Source organism: Myotis davidii, unplaced genomic scaffold (genome assembly GCF_000327345.1).
Source record: "Myotis davidii unplaced genomic scaffold, ASM32734v1 scaffold962, whole genome shotgun sequence".
Classification (NCBI taxonomy): domain Eukaryota; kingdom Metazoa; phylum Chordata; class Mammalia; order Chiroptera; family Vespertilionidae; genus Myotis; species Myotis davidii.
This window is the reverse complement of record NW_006295559.1, coordinates 1745166-1751165: the sequence shown is the minus strand read 5'-3', so window position 1 is coordinate 1751165 and position 6000 is coordinate 1745166. Positions and strand designations below refer to the sequence as shown.

Sequence of the window (6000 nt, the reverse complement as noted above, 5' to 3'; positions counted from 1 at the left end):
GGGAGAACCTAGCAAGAGAACATGGACACAGAACTTGGCTGGAGATTGTGGCTAGAGGTCCTGCAAGGCTGCTGATCAACTGAACGCTGTCTCCGTGTCATTACTTCTTCGCCGACTCTGTCCACACCTTTGGGGACCCCTGGACTTGCTGGGGCAGGACCCCAGCAGGTGTCCTGTGTGCGACCCAACCCTGGGCGGCCGGGCAGGACAGTATGGCTCCTCTGTCACCCCAGCTTCCTCATCACAGCTCCCGTGGGGGCCTAAGCCTTTAGTCGGACATCCTCTAAGGGCTCCCTGGCTGCCAGAATGATGTCTGACTGCAAGCTTAGGCCTGATCCCCCGGGGAGTGGGCCTAAGTCGACAGGTGGACAACCCCCAAGGGGTCCTGGACTGCAAATGGGCGCAGGCCGGGCTGATGGACCCCCCTTCGCCCCCCCACCGAGTGCACAAATTTTTGTGCACTGGGCCTCTAGTAGTAATAATAATGTGAGGACCTTTTTTACTATAAATTCTATGTGAGAATTCTGTATGGATAAATAACTTGAAGTGATGGGACACAGTGCCCAGCATGCTCCAAGTGCCTTCTCTCCCTGGAGAAACAAGAGTCCGGAAGTCATGGCACCACCTAGTGGTTACCTCTGGCAGAAATGTCCAGCTTTATGGCCAGATGGAAGCAGGAAGATATGTGTGAACAGAAGGGATGGGGACCGTTTCAATGACAGAATTGAGGGACAGGGACCTTTATTACTGATAATAAAATTAAAAAGGATGGGTATTCTTGAAAATTCTTACTATGGGTTATTAAATGTATTGCTTTTAAGGTTCTTGAGAGACAGACAAAAAGATAAATATTTTTAATGCTTTTGATTGCTATATTACGTTACTCTTAATGTGACACAATGCCAAATGTGGCCAACTGGGTCTCCAAGATTTGTTCAGTTTGCACATGTATATCTAATTAACCCTTTGCGGTCCAATTTTATTTTTGGAATTCAAACAGTCTGGTCCAAATTAATTGACGGGATTGAATGTCGAACCGGTTTGCGGTGTCGACCTCAGCTTCGACGTTGGACCTGCTCCTAGCGCCTGGTCTGTTGAGTCAGCCTCCACGTTGGACCGAAAAGGGTTAATCCTCAAAATAACTCTAGATCTTATCATCATTATTAGGAAACTCACAGAATTTTGATTGACAGTAACCAGGACACTGGTGCCAGCTAATAGAACAGCTAAGATAGTCACATGCCCAATATACCTTCCCCATACTCTCTCTCCCATGCTTCCAACAGGAGGATGCCAGGACAAACCTGAGACCATATGATGGCAGGACCACAAAATAGAAGAAACCTGTGTGTGTCCCTGAATCACTACCTAGAGGAGAATTGCTTGACACACATTAAACTGTACATGAATGAGAAATAAAATTTGTATTAAGCCAAGGAAATTTAGCACATTACTTGTTACCTCGGTATTATCTATCCTATCCTGAATAATAGGCTTCCCAAGCTTACATAGCTAATAAGTGACAAGACCAGGAAAATCCCAACTCCTAACCACTATGCTATACAACCTCCTAAGTGGGTCCCATCCCGCAGCACACAGGCCTTTATTATAATACACATGGATGAAGAGTGTTTGTGGTGATTCCTACCCTCTAGCTCCGTAGCTGATTCTACAGCTCTAACAGTTAGTAAATGTTAAATTCAGGACTCGATTACTTGATGTTGCTTTTTACATCAGAGTGATAGTATTTACCCGGGGGAAGAAAATTCTCCTCTAAGTCTTAATAGTTTGTCTTGACCTCAAGGCTCAGTGTGAAACTGGGAAATGTCAAATTCATCAGTTTTGTTCATTAAAGTCTCATTTCAGTTTCTAAGTTATATAACCAACAGAGGAAACAACAGAAATTATATTACCCACGTAGCGTTTCAGACCAGTTTCAAAAATCTCCTCTTTAGATTAGATGGTGGTGAACTCTCAGACGTGTTTAGTGGAAAATGAATGTCCCCTATTCAAAGCCTAGCCTTTTCCCAGAGGTTTCTCCTTACTCCTTCCACCTGCCACCTGCTGTTGGTGTCGTCCACTACTTACTGGCACCTTCACTAGAGTCTACAAGATAAAGAAGTAGATCAGAAATTAACATGGGACCTATTCATTTTCTACTTGCCTGTATTAGATGCCAATTACGTATGATTTTTATAAGAGTGGACATATTAACTTTGTGAGTTATGGGGTTCTGTGTGAGCATCCTTCATTCATATTCTCTTTATCCCAACAGCCACTAATACCGCTTATGTTGCTGTCCAGTGAACAAGATAAAATATGTGCTGATCCCCTTTTTCTCAATGAGGACACATATTCCTTCGGTCTGCTTTGTGACTGAATCGATGTGACATTATTAACAAAGCAGAGGATACTGTGAATCAGCCAGAAAGAAGAGCCTTGCAATTCCCATCTCCTTTCCCAACTGAGCAATCAGCTATAGATAACATGCCAACTAGAGCCTTTTAGTGTCTCACGAGATTCCACAGTTGAGAGGACATTAGCAGACTCACACAGAGACTCGTAATTCTGACCTGTGGGGCAAGCAAACAATGGAAATAGATTTCCTCCCTTCATGTGGGTGGGACCCCAGATTGGATAAGACTGCCTTCCTCAAAACTTTCAAAAACTTTGAGTCTTATTCTAGTTGCTGGAACAAGGAAATACAATTGATAAGCATATTCCATCCAAAGATTATATCCAGAACTCCCCACTAACCCCCTGCCTGGGGAGAGAATGCCTAGAATTCATCAGATTTCCTGAAAGATCTGGGACTCAGAGAAGGTTAAAGAGGTGGTTGGGTAACTTAGTGGTTGGGTCTGCTTTGTAGCAACCATCAAACCCTGTGCCAGAGTAAAATCCACAGTATATCAAGCATTTAATCTTTCAGCCCAAGTAACAGCATTAATTGCTGGAGAAGGTACCTGAGAAAACTTATGATTCTGTCTAAGATTCACTGAAAGTGAGGATACATGGCTTCTGGTACAGGTTCTGCCACTAACACGATGCATGAATTAGGCCAATTATCTCATTTTCCTGGGCTGCAGTTCCACATCTCTAATTAGGGAGTTAGACTAACTCAGTGATTATAAATCTGACCTGGAGACCTGGACCTCACCCACCACCAACTGAAAGAGACTTGCTGGAGTTGGTGCTCTGGAATCTGACTTTTTTAGGAACGCATCTCAAAACATTCTGTTATCCGCCAGGTGTGCAAAGCATTGTAGCAGACATTCCTTACGGTCACTTCTAGCTTTAAAAGTCTGCTTTTCCATTAAATTCATATTCTCTTCACTTGGCAGACTCTGGATCAGCATGAAGTATTAGTCAACAAAGTGAATATATTACAGTATTCTTCCTAAATGCAAATGGTTAATACTATATGTAAATGAAATAATGTATTTAGAAAACCTATCACAATAGTGCTCACTAACAAATGCATACTTACCTCATAGAATTGCAATGAAAATTAAGGGACATAATGGCCGGGAAGCATTTGTCAAGATGCTTATCCTCTAAAGAAAACTTTATGTATCATATGCACATAATAATTGTAGCAACAATCATGATTCCCACTCATATCTAACTTCACAATTTACAAAGGTTTGTTAATAAATGATGTATTTAAGGTGAAAAAAACTAAGAAAACTTAATGAATTGATAGGTTTTAGGAGGAGGATGACAGTGACATTGGTTATGAGAAATTGTTACTCAAATTGTGCTCCATGGGCCAGCAGCATCAGTCTTACCTGGGAGTTCATTAGAAATGCAGAGTCTCGGGTCCCATCCTAGACCTCCCCAATCAGAACCTGCCCTTTAATGACAGCCCATGTGATGTGTATTACACATGTAAGTTTGAGAAGCACTGATACAGAAGAAAAAAAAATGAAAACTTTGGGATTCAACAACGTGACAGAACTCATACCAAACTGAACTCAAACCAAGGAGCTGGGAGTCACACCAAATCAGGGGATGCTAAGGCCAGTGCCTTACACCTCAGGGGGCATCTCTGACCTGCGGCTGTTCAGGGTCCTGAATCCACTGGGATGCTCTTTTTCTCATCTAAGCTACAACTCAAAGCCTTTTTAAAACACGTTTTGTGTCTACCACAGTAGCAACGGCACCATAACTTTGTTTTATTTTCACTTCTTTAATTATTCAGCTGTTGTAAATGTCACCATTTGGTGCATTATTACAAACCTTATGTCTATAATACTTCTGATCAATGACTATTTAGGCATCTAAGCGGATATAGAATGGGTTGACTGTTTTGATAACATTCAACATTGATGAAACATGTATTTTCACAACAATAACGGTTCCAACATTTGTATAAATAACAACAGATCTATTTCCCTAATCATCTAGGGAAATAAAAGCAACAGTGAGAGGGTGGCAGCAACACCAAATAAGTCTCACTTACTAGGTGGATCATTTTCAAGTGCAAGGATTTTTGTTTTTGTTTTTTCATGTGAATAAAATTATGTTACTTTATAGTATCTAATACCACTTTAAGATGAAAAAGTCTATTTGAGCACGAAACAATGTGGATGAGACCTGAAGCAGGTTTTCAGATTGTCATAATTTCCAGAGCTTTTTATACATCATGGATGGTGCGTGTTTTTTAATGGGCTCCTCCACAGACTGTATCACACAGCTTGATTTTATGAGTCCTGAGATCCAAGCTTAAGTGATTCTACATTACACATTTGTTTTCACATTTTACATCTTTGAAATCAAGATCTGTCTTACAATTGATGGCATGTCACTGTGATTGGCAGCATTTTTTTTTCCTTTTACAATCAATGTGATCTTTTCTTTCTTTTTATTAAATTAATTGGGGTGACGTTGGTTAATAAGATTATACAGGTTTCGCGTGTGCATTTCTATGCTCCATGATCTTCCATTTCATTGTGTCTGTTTCAATCTCTTTTAATAATGCTTTGCAGTTTCCAGTATAGAGGTCTTTCACATCCTTTTTAAGTTTATTCCTATGTATTTTATGCTTTTTGTTACAATTGCAAAAGAAATTTTTCTTTCATTTCTTTTCCTGAAATCTCATTGTTAGTATAAAGGAATGCAGTGGATTCAATGGGATCTTAAATTCCATTAAAAAAGGGATTTGGATTCCCAGTAAACCTAATCCTAGTTTACAAGGAACATCATAATGAGTAAAACAAGTGGGAAAGAAGACATGACTCCCACCTGCATTCAAGTAAGAAGGAGAGATGGTTAAACAAAAAGAAATGAGATGAAATAAGAAAAGTTCCCATGGGTTTCTGTTTTCACAGAGACAGAGGAAAAAATCATGGAAGATGAAAAAATTTAGCAAAAGGGTAGCAAAGTGGCATAAGAGAGATGGAAAACAAAGGAGAGTGAATGAAGTACCAAGATAGGAGATGTAGGCAGTAAGCCCACTATTTTTCTCATTATTCCCGAGGTGCAGTGTCCTATGTCAGACATTCAGTTTTCTGCTCCCCATCTCCTTTTTTTTTTTTTTTAACAACACACACTGGTCAATAGAGCTCCTTGAGTGTGGATTGTAGGAGGTGTTTTCAGCATCTTCCAAGATGTATGTTCTGTTCTCTGGCCTACACAGGTGGATCAATCACCCCCACCACTCTCTGAACCCCCATCTCTTTCCCCTGCCTCCTACACCCAGTCCCCAACCACCTGCTCAGGTTTAAATCAGCAATTTGCAACCAATGTGCCGCAATAATTTTTAAAACATGCAAGGGCTGACTATTTAGTCAGCAGCACTGACCTCTTTTCCCTTAGATTGTCCAATTTTTAAAAAAAATGACAACAGCCAACACAATGATAGCCAATGATGTGAATGAATAAAAATTATACCTTTTTGGTCAGATCAGCAAAAAATATATATATATTTCTTGGTGTGCTGAAGGATTTTAGTAGTTTGTGTCATGAGATGAAAAATGTTGAAAATCATTGGTTTAAATG

General features: G+C 40.4%; 1 protein-coding gene across 1 annotated transcript in view; it reads left to right on the top strand.

Moving 5' to 3' along the window:
• The window catches only part of KCNH8 (potassium voltage-gated channel subfamily H member 8), a 272605-nt gene that overhangs the window by 244070 nt on the left and 22535 nt on the right, over positions 1-6000 (top strand). The window lies entirely within an intron of this gene.